This window comes from Mixophyes fleayi, chromosome 1 (assembly GCF_038048845.1).
Source record: "Mixophyes fleayi isolate aMixFle1 chromosome 1, aMixFle1.hap1, whole genome shotgun sequence".
NCBI classification, from domain to species: domain Eukaryota; kingdom Metazoa; phylum Chordata; class Amphibia; order Anura; family Limnodynastidae; genus Mixophyes; species Mixophyes fleayi.
Genome location: NC_134402.1, coordinates 119,663,971 through 119,679,939, shown reverse-complemented (window position 1 = coordinate 119,679,939; position 15,969 = coordinate 119,663,971). Strand labels below are relative to the sequence as shown.

At 39.5% G+C, this 15,969-nt stretch overlaps 1 protein-coding gene across 1 annotated transcript in view; it reads right to left on the bottom strand.

Moving 5' to 3' along the window:
* Positions 1 to 15,969, bottom strand: part of SCLT1 (sodium channel and clathrin linker 1) — a 94,188-nt gene that overhangs the window by 61,635 nt on the left and 16,584 nt on the right. The gene's annotated exons all lie outside the window — the stretch shown is intronic.

The following is a 15,969-nucleotide window of genomic DNA, read 5'->3' as shown; positions in this document are numbered from 1 at the left end:
AATTTTATTTATTATTTTTTACACAGCGTCACCTCCCTCTCCATTTTCTGTCACTTTACATGTAGTGTTTTGTAGCTGTATGTGAAAGCCAACCTCTAATTAACTTTCCACAGTTACAGGATTTGACGAGAAATAACACAGTGACATTATTCACATTATCAGCTTTATCCACTGTTACAGTATGTACGACGTGTATGATGGCTTCATTAGCGGTAGACTCAATGAAACATAACAATTCTCAGACGCTGGCAGAGAAACGTTCGCCGTTATAATGCCAGTTATAAACACCTCTGCCAAATAGAAACCATATCTCTGTACATTTTCTAGAAATATGAAAGAGTCAATATTGTGTAAGCTGTACACATACAAATGAGAGCAAATAAAAATAAATGAGCCAGTTAGATGAACTAAGCCAAACAATTGTGTGAATTCACATCTAGGATAGGATTTTGAGTCTACAATGGTACACAGAAGTAATGAATGGTGGAATTATTCAAAAGGGAGATGAACCAATAATCTGAGACTTAAGGTACCCATACATGCTACAATATTACAGCATGTGTATGTCTAACAGCTATTGTCATAAGCATGTAGAACAGGTGGTAGAGGTTTTCACCTATAGCAGTCGCCTTTCCTGTAAAGCTTATTGCGCTCACAGGTACTTAGAAGCCCTCAGGTCTTATGCTCTGCGTAAAAACTTATTCACGGTTTCCCAACTCCCTTCCTCAGGGACCCCTAACAGTGCAGGTTTTCCAGGTCACAAGTGAAATAGTTAGTACCACGTGTGGATCTTTCAAAATGTGTCAGTTAGTAATGAATACACCTGTGCTCCAGCAAAGAGATATGAAAAACATGCACTGTTAGGGGTCCCTGAGGACTGGACAAAACACTGAGATTATGGATATAACCACAGCGTGGGCAAAAAGATGACGGCAGGAGGTAAGCGAAGTCAGGTACAGGCCGAGATCATAGGGCACAAGCAGGCACCGGAGGTGAGGTCCAGGCAAAGTGTCAGGTCCGTCAGAAAGACAGGATATCCGAGTCACAGGCAGAAGTCAGGGTCACCAGCAATAAATCATGGTCCAAAAAACAAGCCAAGGGTCATACACAGAAGGGTCTACAGGAGTAGACAGGAACAAAGCATAAGAGCAGGTCAGCAGCCAGGAAACTGATCGCTATAACCAGCAGAGAGGCTAAGCCCTCCCTGCCTTAAATACCTAGACTGCCCAATCAGAATTAAGGAGGTGCTGGGTTTTAATCAGCCACCTGAGGTGGTATACACATGGTTAATTTAATCTGCACCAGCGCCCGACTGCCTCTAATGCCGGGATGCAGGGCTGTCAGTTGCCACGGTGACGGCCGGGACCTAGCAACCGGAAAGGACGTCCCGGCTGTTGCCATGACAGCCTGGATGCAAGTAGGAGAGACGAGCCGCGCATCGCCGCAGCTCGTAACAGTGTAGAGCATAATAACAACAACCACCACCAGAAGCTGATCACAATACGCCTATGTGTACTTCACACAACTAGGCCAGCATTGATCCAGTCACTTGGGTCTCATTTCAACACCCACATATGTAGCCAAGCTGAATAATGACATTATAACTGTTCATCTGTTGGCCTGAGCACTCAATAAGCTTAATATGTGCTAGCAATGTACACCATTTTTGGACATACAGAAATCAAAGCAATCTTGACACCTTAGTCACTACTGTCCATGTCCTAAATGGACGTGTTTACATTAAAAACTAGAAGGTGGAATCTATCATCTTCTTTGACTTTCCCTCAATTCTCTGACATTCAATCTCACTTTCATATCCCCTCAAAACAGTTCTATCAATATCTCCAGCTACACCACTTTCATACTACTGTTAAAGCTAGTCTTTCCTCCTACTACTTTTGAATATTTCTGCTGATGCCAATCCTCTACGCAAGGTCCTATCTCTACGTTATACAAGAACTTGCTCCCTCTACTTTAGGCCTCCGAGACCCCCATGAATTAGCTTGAGAACGCAATCTTGGCGAAATTTTGCTAGATGACGAATGGTCGGAGATTCACAAGATCGCTGTTTCCAGTTCTATTTGTGTCAGAATAAAAGAGAATGTTTACAAGATTTTGTTTTGTTGGTACTACGTGCCTACACGGCTGCACTGCACAAAATCCCACCCAACTCCTCTGACCGCTGTTGGTTGGGGTGCTCCCAGGAGGGCTGTTTTCTTCATATCTGGTGGACCTGTCCAAAATGGACACATTTTTGGTCAGTGATGAAACTCTTGACTCAAGCAATTCTTCAGGTGGATGTACCCCATGAGCCTAAATTTTATCTTCTCCCTCTTGAGGTCCCCCATTATTCCACTCTTCTCCTCTCTCCCCTCTTTACACAATATAAACTCTTTGGCGTAAATGTATCAAGCTGAGAGTTTTCCGGCGGGTTTGAAAAACCAAATCAGATTCTAGCTATCGTTTATTTAGTACATTCTGCAAAATAAAAGCTAGAATCTGATTGGTTGCTATAGGCAACATCTTCACTTTTTAAACCCGCCGGAAAACTCTCAGCTTGATACATTTACCCCCTGGTCTCTCTTTCTATTCAGTTATATCACTAGGTCATCAGTAGTCTACTAATGCTACGCTGGTCGTAGTCACTATGTGTTTGTTTCTTTAGCTTGTTCAGATGCATTCTGATTGCCAGTTGTATTGCAAAAATAAAACTTTAAAAAACAAAACAAAAAAAAAAAACTAGAAGGTGGAAGTAAAAAAAAGATGGAACATAAATAAAAATAAGGAAATATATTTGCTGCTGTACAAACGAAAGATGTGTGCGTCAAGTTACGCTAACAAAATATTCAGGATAGGAATATCAGGGGCAGTGTGGTGAAAGACAGGTGTAATTTGTAATATGTGTTTTTAAAAAAAAAAGGTATTGTACTCTAAACTAAAGAAATTCCAATCCAATGTCTGAAAAAAATTAAAATATATCGAACTCACAAGCTTTCTGGATAACATTTCCATAAATCTTAACACAATGAAAACAAATCTGAAAACATATGTGCAAAAGCAGCAGTTGTAAATTACAAATAAAAATGCTAAATATTGCTAGATATGCTAGATTTTGAAAGTGTAACAATGGCGACTAATGACAAAGTATTCAGTTATTCAGTTTTTGTGAACAGTCAATCCATATTCAAGTTGTAGCTTCTTTTGCAATCGCGCACAAATTTCATACTATATCATACGTTTAGTAACAGTACAAGAATTACACGTCACAAGAGTTTGGGAAGTTACTAAACCCAATCTAACTGATTCAAACTTGATTACTTTCTACTACTGTGATAAATCAACAAATTCTAGAGATTTTGCAATGTAAAACGACAATCGTACAATTATTTATTTCCCTTTATCATTGCTAGGCTGATTTACTGCTCCAAGCCATTATAACTAAACCACACTATTAGAACTCAATTTCCCACAGACCTCTAAGCTAGTTTACCCCGGAAAATGCATGTAAACTAATTAATGCACTTTAGTTATGTATTTAAATGCCTTTCCATGTGTTTTTCATGCTTTTCTATACAATTTATTGTAATCATCAACACATGAGAAACAGGTCATGCACAGGTCTAAGATTTTAAACCCAATGGGGAAGAACAGCGCCATTGACTCCTATTTGTAATGCAGTTTGTATGTGTTTATTAGCATGTGAAAAATGCAAACAAAAGCGGATATGAGTAAACGAATTGTGAAAGTTCTGACATTTCCAGGGATTTTCCGTAATCACAAAAGGTCACACTAAACAATTATTTCTCAAACACTACATACTGCCTTAAAAAGATGCACTGGGAGTGCCAAATATATCTGTGTGTGCAGGATGCAGACTGTTACAATTGTTTATGCCACACCATAGACACGTATCTGGAGATGAAGTATATACTATAAAAGTTGCATCTCCAGGTGGTGTGTTACTTATATCTGTAAGCCTCTACTGTGGGAGGCATATAGTGCTTTCATTGTCCTCCCTGGTTACATTTAACTCAAAACTGCGTAAAAAACCAAAGTAGACTTTCGCAGTCCGCAGCTGTACTCGTGTCAAACTCTGTATCAGGCCCATAATACATCTACCTTTCCGGTAGACAGGGGATTATTGTTCTCATCATATCATAACCAAAGAACAGATACTGAAAATTGTACCTAGAATAAGGAGAATATAGCTGTACATTTGGCTGATAATAAAAGTATTGACAAATCTTTTTAAACTTGGTAATGTCTCTATAAATCAGACACTGGTGACATCTATGTGATCACTACAGCCACGAATTCTAAAATATAATGTAATGTAATTTAAAGAGGCGTCAGAAATAGAAGTCGAAGTTCCCAAACCCTAACAAAACACTTAAACATGTGCGATTTTATATACCTTAATAGATCAAGCTGAGTGCAACATATTGTGAATCAGAGTTGTAGGCTTACAGACAGAAAAATATGGTGTAAACATACAAAGATCAGCCACAACAAGGCGTAGTGGTTAGCACATCTGCCTTACAGCACTGGGGTCATGCGTTCAATTCCCGACCATGGCCTTATCTGTGAGGAGTTTGTATGTTCTCCCTGTGTTTGCATGGGTTTCCTCCGGGTGCTCCGGTTTCCTCCCACACTCCAAAAACATACTGGTAGGTTAATTGGCTGCTAACAAATTCACCCTTGTCTGTCTGTCTGTCTTAGGGAATTTAGACTGTAAGCCCCAATGGGGCAGGGACTGATGTGAATGAGTTCTCTGTACAGCGCTGCAGAATTAGTGGCGTTATATAAATAAATGATGATGATTATCTCTTGACAATGGCACCTGTCAAGGGGTGGGATATATAAGGCAACAAGTGAACAGTCAGTTCTGATGTGTTGGAAGCAGGAAAAATGGGTAAGCGTAAGGATCTGAGCGACTTTGACAACTGCTAAATTGTGATGGCTAGAAGGCTGGGCCAGAGCAATTCCAAAAACGGCAGGTCTTGTGGGGTGTTCCAAGTATGCAGTGGTTAGTACCTAATAAAAGTGGTCCAAGTATGTACAACTTGTGAACCAGCAAAAGGGTCATGGGCACCCAAGGCTCATTGATGCGCATGGGGAGCGAAGGCTAACCTGTCTGCTTCACACAGAAGAGCTACTATAGCAATTGTTGAAAAATGTAATAATACTGGCTATGATAGAAAGGTGTCAGAACACACAGTGCATTGCAGCTTGCTGCGCATGGGGCTGCGTAGCCGCATACCAGTCAGAGTGCCTATGCAGACACCTGTCCACTGCCGAAAGCACCTACAATGTGTTAGCGTCTGAACTGGACCATGGAGCATTGGAAGAAGGTGGCCTGGTCTGATGAATCACGTTTTCCTACAGGATTATTAGGCAGGTGGTTTTAATGTTGTGGCCGATTCGTGTATATAAATAGCTTGCTCCATAATTCACAGCCTTACAGCAAAGCATATTTACAGCAGAACATTTTTTGCTTGTATAATTGTAAAATACTCTGCCAGAAATGTTCACTGTACAAAAAAATAAAAAATAAATAGCACCTTTTCTAAAATGAATTACCATTTTAATTAGCATGTATACAAGTGGACCACTTTCAATAAATTACCACATTTAAACTGCTTGCATACAAATGATCTTTCTACAAATTATAAAAAAAAGATATGTGTCAACATTCCACACCGAAGATATCCATGGCAATTGTTTTTGCTTTGTCTTATTGGTCCATTAGGTATCTATGTTGAATCTGTCAGATCTTCACAACACCAATTGTACATTAACCCTAAGAAAACTTATTCCTCAGGAGCAACAAAAATTCACTAGAACTTTCCAATGTAAGATTTTAAGAACTGTATATCAGTGGAGGAGGCCATTACACGTTGCAACAGACATTAAGGGGGAAATTCAATTGGCCACGTTACTGTAAAAAGTAACGTGACCTGCACACTAAGAATACTGTAATACAGTCATTTCAACGCCGCCTTTTCAGGGTTAAGATTACCGTATTAAAACAGTAATAGATTTAGCGCCGAGTTACTAGTGGCAGAATTGAATTCTCCCCTAAGTATATCAGTATAGTAAACAAAACTTTTAACAAAATGAGAGGGCCATTAAACATATACAAATCATTATTTTTCATCCCAGTCCCCATCGTATGACTTACTCATCTCTGCTACCTCTCCTACGGTTTTCCATGGCTTCAATGAGAAGCCTTGCTAGGAGACCAGTTACTTTATAGCAACATAGATCCCATATTCAGCTGGACAACCAAGCCGCTCAGGTAAGTAGGTTAATTTCAGCTTTAAAACTAGTGGGGTCACATGCAGCACGACTGAGATGCTGCAGGACCTCTGTTGGAGTCCTACAACACTACAATACCTGCTGCACACTCAGTAGTCAGCCACCATAATAAAAGTTTGATCATACTTGTTCACGATCTCCGAATGTCCAGGAGACTCATGAATTTCGGATAGGTCTCACGGACCCTGGGGGAGCGTGCCATTGTCCCGCACCCTTCCCACTTCCTAGTGAAGTTCAAAAGTGCCCCCTCATCATTTGTATGTGAAAAAGGAAAGAAGAAAAAAAAAAAAAAAAGACAGAAAAGGATCACTAGCTTTGGTGTGTCATACATTTTAAAAGTAAATAGCTGGCTTTATATATGTACCATGCCTAGCTGTTTGTTGGTAGCTGTAAGAAATAAATGTTTTGTGACTAGAAAACCCGCTACTAGATCTTTCACTGCTAGAGCAGCTGCTTTCTGACGTACACTGAGCATTGCATTAAAAGCACGTGAAACCGGTAAATCATATTACCTTTAGTCTGATGTATTATATGTGCAGTAATCTGTAAACTACAAGTTGTCATTCACCCCTCTTAATCCAACATGGAGAGTGCTGCAAATTGTGTATAAAGAAGTGGGACAAATAATTGTCATTTAAATTGAACCTTATTGAACCTTATTTCAGCACTGCAACATGCAGTGGAAAGACATGCACCAGGGGTATATTTACTAAACTGCGGGTTTGAAAAAATGGATATATTGCCTATAGCAACCAATCAGAATAAAATTATCATTTATTTAGTACATTCTATAAAATAACGGCTACAACCTGATTGGTTGCTATAGAGCATCTCCCCTTTTTCAAACCTGCACTTTGGTAAATATACCCCTCAGAGGTCAATCAGGCACTAGAGTTAAATTAGACCAAAAATACATCCACAGTGCTGGAAGTGAGATTGCACTTTGGCCCATAGACAGAAAGGGGTCGTATTGTTTTGTATAGGTTTTTGTTAATCATTATTTTGATCAATTTTTTTTAATTCTGTTTCCTCCTCACAGCAGAAATAATTTTCGGCATTGAACTTGAAGTCATGCCCTCTGGCATTGACCAATTAGAACCATCAGAGCGCAGTGTCACATCACGTGTATTAGTATGTATGTATGTATGTATGTATGTATGTATGTATGTATGTATGTATGTATGTATGTATGTATGTATCACAGCTCTACAATTTGCATTGCCAATAAGGGAAATCTTATTAAGAGTTGCTATAAATGGGTATTTTAGTGGCCATTAAACATCTTACTTGGGGCCATTATGTAGATTTAACTACTAATGATCATCTTAATATGTGTTGTCATCGGCTGGCATTTTACTGAATTATTAATAATGGATATTATAACTAGTTGATATGTTCATTGCCACTACTGCATATCTTACTGATGCTACTATTAATAAGTATATTACTAACTGATTACTGCTACTGATGGTCATCTTCCTGGCCAATATTGCTGTCGATAATCAGCTCGCTCAGCATTACTGCTATTGATGAGCACATTACTGGGCACTACAACTGGCATATTAGATATGGCTGGCGCAATTACTAGTATATTTATATCTTGCTAGGCTTAAGCCTCTGGCATTTAAGTCCTGCTGAGTATTATCTTCAGACATTAGCACTTGTGACACTCCAGGTGTTGTGGAACTACAAGCCCCAGCATGCTTTGCCAGCTATCAGCTAGTTATCTACTGACAAAGCATGCTGGGGCTTGTAGTTTCACAACACCTGGAGTGTCACAGGTTAGCCATCACTGGCATAATAGCTTGGTGTATGTGTGACCATAATATGTGAAGTACTGCCGTTTGTCGTAGACCGTAAAAACAAAGGCATGTGTTCATGGACTATTGATTCTACCCACAGCCAGTACACAGCTAATTTTGAACTTGGTCTTGAGAACCCTTCATGTATATTCTGTGCTTGCATGCACAGTACATGGAAACACTTAATGATCCACAGGTAAAGGCAACTCCACGTAACAATGTTACCTTCCTAAATGCTGTGAAAACTACTTCTACATTTCTAGAATATAAGGATATGTAAATGTTTCACCCATATATTTTTTTGTATACAAAGATAGAAATTATCTTTTTGAAAAATGTAACTGTTCAGCATTCCTCTGCATCCTGACCTCGTTGCCAAATAAACCAGAAATGTAGAAGAAAAATACCCCAAGAAACAATGTACTCACACAAAAAGGATTGTTCCTTCTATATTTACTAAGTTCATGAAATGTACAATCATTTCCTTTTTTGTTTTTAGATTAAGTTTATATTAGTAAAAAAACCAAAACAATTTAAATTAAGGTTTTGTTGAATTTTTTTTTAATGCAATTTTGTACATTTATGTTATTTTTGATAGTCTTTTTTTTCCTGGCAGCACATGATAACTTACATGGTCTATCTGTGTGACAGATTGAGACAGTGTCAGATGGTTGCCTGGTGCGCAGTTGTTATGTCCCTCAATAGAAAGATATAGTCAACAACTTGAGCGGTTAATAGTAACTCTGGGGGTTCCCGGTTTGCCATACTTCATGCATGGAATATATGGATTTAAATTATCAACCTCACGAGTATATGGAAATAAAATGATTTGGCTACATATGAACGAACGAGGAAGACATTGTTGGATGAAACCAAGCTGAAGTATATTATGACATGACCAAAACGTCACCTTTTTTTCAGTAATGAAATTACAGAAGAGCTTCAATTTTAACACAACTTTTATGCGAGAGCTACAAGAACATGTAATAGCAGCCTGTCATCTACCTATAACAGGACAATTGCAGACACTAGCACTTGCTACTTCCAGTTATGTCTGACCAGTAAGAATATCTGGAGACTACAGCTGATATTAGTCTAAGCACTTGTTAATTTCTCTCTGCAAAGGTGCACCATACCCTGACAGCTAGACGCTCGGGTCACCTGAGATCAAGAAGACTGCTATTTTCATTTCCTGCATTCGGCATCATTTACTTATTTCTTTTTTTTTTGTGTCATTTATGCATGGTGATTTTTAATGCTCTAAACCTGTCAACATAAATGTCTTATCAATCCTACTATCCAGTTGGACATGACCACAATCAAAAACAAATTACAGTTTTTAAACTGAGCTTTTCTGATAAAGCGGTTTGCATTATCATTACAAAGGCAGGAGGGAATTAAAGGCTATTTGAATAGCAGCTTTGGGCGTTTTATGTTGAACGACAAATACACTTAGCTAAGAATTTGAGGGAATAAAAGAAAAAGGAATACGCTCAAACAGCACATGGTCACAGGAGATAGGGAGTATGTGAGTGTATATATAGGTGCAGTTAAATATCATGGAAAACAGCAGACGGCTATGTGTGGTGTGTACAGTGCAGTTAAGTGCTTTAGTTGGTTCAGTGGCTCAGCCATAATTTTTGATATTCAGTGGAAGTGGAAGGAAGATCGAAAATATCTCGCTTGGAAAATAATGAACATATACCTGCCAGCGGTTGCTGCATCTGAGCAAAGAGGCGAAGAGTCACACACACCCATAGGGTTCTTCTAGTACCCCCGCAAGGAGGCATGTTCTTCGCTACATGAGATGTGCAGGTCATGGCCCTCTATGCCAGTCTCTAGCCAAGCAACTGGGACACAAGTAGCAGAGGTCAGAACAGAACCAGAATAGTGAGGCAGAAGAGTAGGCAAGAATATGCAAGAGTCAGAACCAGGATAATAAGGATGAAATGGAACTGGATCAATAGTACACTGGAATAGAACCAGACTAGAGGTGTGAGACCCAATACTCTGGCACAGGAATGGTGCTAAAGTCTGCCTTATATAGGCATCTCAGTAACCCTTCAGGTGGTCAGGGCCATCACCAGATTATTGACCGCCTATTGGAAATCCTAAAATCACGGCCTGTTGCCTAGCAACAGGTGCACCTTCTCAGATTGGCCGAAGGGGCACCAGGTAGTCTCATCCCATTACAAGGCAAAGTGTCATGCATCACTCCCTGTAGTGGTGGAGGTAAGCATGGACGGCGCCCGACAACAAGAAGCCAACATACACTGTGGTAAAAGTGGACTTCAAAGATGACACAGATTGAGAATTTGGTCGGAACCTCAAAAATCACTAGATTTAATAAACGTCAGAATAATAAAAAGGCATAGAAATGAATGAATGAATATAAATGAACATCATTCAAAAAAATCAGCAACTCCATTGGAACAAAATACTATTAACTAGATTACATATTTATTGTAATAAATATAAAGAAACGCAGACTACATGGATCTGCAGCATTCATAGGGGTGTGGTTTACCCAAATAGTTAGTGTGCCTTATCAAATGTGAAAAATGCAGAAATACTGCAGAATTACCATAGTGTATATACATATATTCTAGTTCAACATTGTTATTTTTAAAAATAGCCAAACCTGCCAGGTCAGATTGGGTGCTGGGGAGCAGAAGAAGAAAACTTATGGCTCTAGAGTGAGGGACCAAGTTAATAAAAATACAGGTGAATAAAAGGTTTTAGGCACCAATGCCCATATTTCCCTCATTATAAAGCTGCTTGAATATGTCGAAGTCGGCTATAGACTATGATGTTTCTTGCCCTTGAGAGAGGTCAATTTTTTAGAATGTTCTGAATTTCTGCATAAATGGGACCTTAAATATGTCCAGATCTTCATCTAAGTCATACAAATAAAAAAAACCTTAAAAAAAAAATAAAAAAAAATATATATCGAGCATACAAACGAAAATACTTTTTCATTAATTTATCGATCAAACATGAAATTTGTTTGTTGGAAAAATTATGTCAGACTCTAGGATAATCAGTTCAGTGATAATTAAGAGTGTCAACCAATGCAATGACAATCAGGAGTGAGTCTGGATGACCCTGTCCTATTTAAAAAACATAAACCTACGTCTTCACTACCAAAGACTGGTCTTCACCTCATAGGCTTGGGAACGCATGCCATGCCTCGTTCAAAGGAGATTTCCCCATTTGCTGGAATAAATTGTACAAATTTACTGAACCACCGCCAGATTGACAATGGGTTCTTTTTCCTTTACAAAAAAACTCTAAAGCAGCTGTAACATATGGGTTAACTTCTTAATCAGCTGAAAAAACAAAACAAAAAACTAAAACATGAAGGTCTATAAGGTGACTAGTCCTTTCCTTTGGGGAATTTTTCAGCCGAGTGTGAAGTGTGTATGTTAGTTAAGAGTGTTCAGTGATTTTCGACCTATGTGGTGTAAATGTTCCCGACGACTCCAGATGGTTCTTGCAACACGCAAGGACAGGGGTGGCTCTTTGGGGACAAACTCTTGGTTATTCCAAAGTACCAAATGCAGTGTTGGAGATTCTGCCCTCCTTTTGTACGACGACTCTGCAGTATTGGGAGTTATACATGGTTGATGGTAAAGGCTGTGGCAAGTTCTAACCCAGCCAGTATAAGAATGCTGGACGATAAAGCAAATCACCACTACGTACTTTGAAAAGCTTGCCGAAGGTCACAGGCACCTATATAATGTCATATCTGTGCTATGTGCAGACCAACAGTTAAGTCATGTAGAATGCTCAGGAGATTATATACAATCTCCCTGACCCCACCACCAAAAGCCAAAGAACTCCTGTCCCACACAAGCCTGTTTTAGAGGCGATTTTCTTCAAGATTTTTTAGATCGTAGAGAACAGTTAGTAAGCCTTTCCTTCTTAGTAATTTTTCAGTGCCTGTTGAAAAAAGCAAATAAATCTCATCATCATGTGTGTGCAGTGTGATGATCCTTTAAATGTTGTTGACATCCATGTTAGATAAGTTTGCATCTAAGGAAGATTTATGTTAATGTCATATTATACTCATATCACATTTAAGTCCCTCAAGTGCAGGTGGATCCCTGGGTTCTCTAACTGAGCTTGATTGCTCACCTGACAATGAGTCGGGAGAGACTGTGGAAGAACCCAGGTTATTTAACCCCTGATGTGGTGAAAGTTCTACTTAAACACATTAAAAAAACATCTATGGGAATAGAAGATACCCCAGTTTCCTCCTCTTTACAGGATTCTCTATCTGATGATCATCAAAGAAAATTCAGAGTATCCTTTGCACACCAAGTTATTTAATATCAAATACATATTCCAATCCTGGCGCAAAATTTAATAAAACATACAAATAATATCAATTTAAAAAGGTATGTATTAGATCATAAAAGAAAAATACGAATGAAGAAAAGGCAATAAAAAAATCAGTGCACTGATATAAAGACATCTATATGTCATAAAGAATATGAATAATGAATGGCATAAAATGTTAAATCACTGTGGTACCTGTATAGATAAGCACTTAGCCAAAATAGGTTGACATGTGTTTAAACAGCAACCGTCTTACACAATTCCATCTTGCACCATTAATCTTTCCTGGAACACTGCCATTACTCTAACAAGCCCATTGTTAGCTTGTTTTGGGAGGACCAAGCAGTGATTAAACTGTATGTCTGTAGGGTCTAATATACACCCAAAGACGAGGGCTCCATTGCAAACAGTCAGTGATGAAGAGGAAGACAAGCAGGCTTGTCTGTAGAATTTGCAGGCAAATTCAACAGTGTTACATTGAATAAAGACACCCATTGTTACATTGAATAAAGATCCACCCACCCATATGTTGGATGTTACAAAGGACATGCACACTTAACAAACCAAGGACTTCAGCGACAAGGGCTGCCACGTTTGTGGCTGAAGTGCTTGGTTTGTTTGGGCCCCCACTAAACCAGCTATCAATGCCCTAAAGGCATGTTAGACCAACAGTGCTGTGAAATTAATTCTACACTGTCAAGATGTTGTTGTTGTCATCATCATCCTCAGCCTCATCAGTGTGTACATCAGCATCACAGACTATTCATTTTGATGAACATCATCTTTTCCACATTTTTAGGAAGTAACCTCCTACGTTGATCACTGAAGACTCTCGGCGTGCTGAAAACTCTTTCTGAGTACACACTGGTGGGTGGGCAGCTTAGGTATTGCAAAGCAAGTTTGTACATGGGTTTTCAAATACAGTGCTTTATTAGGATTTCAGCACTCTGAAAAATCAGCTCTTTTATAAGGGTGTATATGAGACCACAAACACTTTGTAGTGCAAATTCAGAAAAATACAGTGCTATATTAGGATTTCAGCACTCACAAAATACAGCTTTTTTAGAAGGGGGTATATGAGACACCAAACACTTTGTAGTGCAAATTCAGAAAAATGCCTGCTCTATACTGCTCTATTCCTGCTCTATAATGTGACCTAACCCTTCTCTGTCCCTCTCTCAAATGGCGCTAGATCGTCGTGAAGGCGGGTATTTATTGATTCCAACAATCGCGCGATCCGATGACGTCACAATGACGTTTTGCCTCGTTTTGGAATCCGAATAGGCGCGAGAGTACCGAGCCGACTCTAATAAAAACTATCCAAGATGGAGAGCCACTGAAGTATACTGTAGACAGAGGAATGGAAAGTAGCTTTAAGAAATTGCAAGTTCCTCAAGTACAATACTTAAGTCTGGGGTAGCTATTTTTTGAGTCTCCAGAGCACTTATTGGATAAGGATACAACAGAGAAAATAAAAATAGACAGTATTCACTTAAAAAATATTGAACCTATACGAAAAGGAATTGTTTACCTTTGTAAAGCCTCTTTGGATACAATTACTATCTTATATAGAAGTATAGCTTTAGCATCCAAGAGAGATTTATGACTGCGTCCAAGATTGGCAAATCCACAGTCAATGAATCAGTTAATCACACTTCCATTTGCTGGAAATTTTTTGTTAGACTCAAAAGGTAAATCCCATTATTTGCGGCAAGATAAGAGAACAAAGCGTTTTCTATCAGCCAGGTTGTTAGGACTAACGGTTACATAACGGTTAAGATAAACTTTTAGAACAGATGGTATGGAGGTCTTCACCTTTAGCAGCCGCCTTTCCCGTACAGCTTTATGTGCTCACAGGTATTTGGATGCCCCCAGGTCTGACGCTCTAGCGTAGTTAAAGTTTATCTATGGGCCGTAGCGTGGGGTGGAGGTTAACCGGAACACAGAAGGCAGATATCAAAGAGAGGCCACAGGTCATCATCAAAGGTCAGCAGCAAGCGGGGCAAATGTGGACAAGCCAGAGGTCAGGGTGCGCTGCAGACAGAGGTAATTCAGTAAGCAGGCAGATGTCAGGGGCAATCAGCGTTCAAGCAAGGTCAAAGATCAAAGCCAAAAGGTCACAACAGGAATCAAGTCAGCAGCAACAAATCCATAGGACAACAGAAAATTAAGCAAGTCAGCAACAGTGTAGAACATGAACGCTATAACAGTCAGGGAGGCTAAGCTCTCCCTGCCATAAATACTAGTATTGCACAATCAGGAGGAAGACAGGCAGGGAGCCTGATCAGCGATAGGAGGCTGATCGTTAATTAACTCACTGCGCACACGCCTGGCTGGCCCTGCTTGCCGGGACTCAGAGCTGCTCACAACACAGTCCCGCCATTTCCATGGTGACGGCTGATGGAGGCAGCAAAGAACCAGCGTGGCTCATAACATAGGGAAGCATTGTTTTCAGCTCTTTGGTGGTACACGTTTAAACAACCCTTTTGTTAGCTTAGGAAGACAGAAGGCCAAAGACCTAGCAGTGACTTGTCCCTAAGCAAACCTTCTGGAATCCTGGGGGAGGGGGGGGGGTACGAGGACTTCAAAGTGTGCAGGGACTTGGATTGTCACCATTCAAGATCACTGGGTTTGCACCATTATTTGCAGAGGGTACAAGATAAAGTTCCACTCTATACCCAGAAACCATAGATTTGTGAAATTCAAAATCCCTTACTTGGAAGTGGAATTGAATGCACTATAAAATCTATGGACATTGCTAATGGAACAAGTAATTTCTCCTATTTCTGTGAAACAGAAAGGCACCAGCTTCTATTTTCAGCTTTTTCTGATGCAGAGAGCATCAGGAGATTTCTGAGCAGTCCTAGATCTGAGATAGCTCAATTAATTTACTAATGCAAGTCATTTCCAAAGCAAGTCAGTACAATCCATTCTTCAAACTATAGAGAAAGGAGATGTTTTGGCAACAAAAGTTCTACATTCCTATTATGCCTCATCATCAATTCAGCAAATTATTTCTTCTGGTCAGCATTTCCAATTTAGACAGTTTATTTCACTATTGAACTTCACCAAGGTGTTTTTGGCCCACATGGCCGCTCTCAGAAAACAAGGAATCACATTATAGCCTTATCTGTACAATATTCTTGTGACAGGAATCTGAGAAGAAAAAAAGTTGCCAAACACAAAAACTATCCAAGTGATAATATTTTTGCAAAAACACAGTTGGATCATCAACACAGTAAAAGGTCACCTGGTGCAGTGTCAACAGCTACAGTTCCTAGAAATGCAGCTAGACACAGCAAAAGATCTCAAAGTTCAACATCTAGCATACGAACTTCAGCTTCAGAAAAATGTGCCATTAAGGATAAGCACTTCCTTGGGCAAGGTGGCATTTGACAAGTCTTCAACTGGACATACTCAATCAGTCGGATCCAACTTCACTAGATCAGGCCTACAAATACCGCAAGGATATCAATTGGATGGTAGCAAAATACAAGACTGAAAGTTC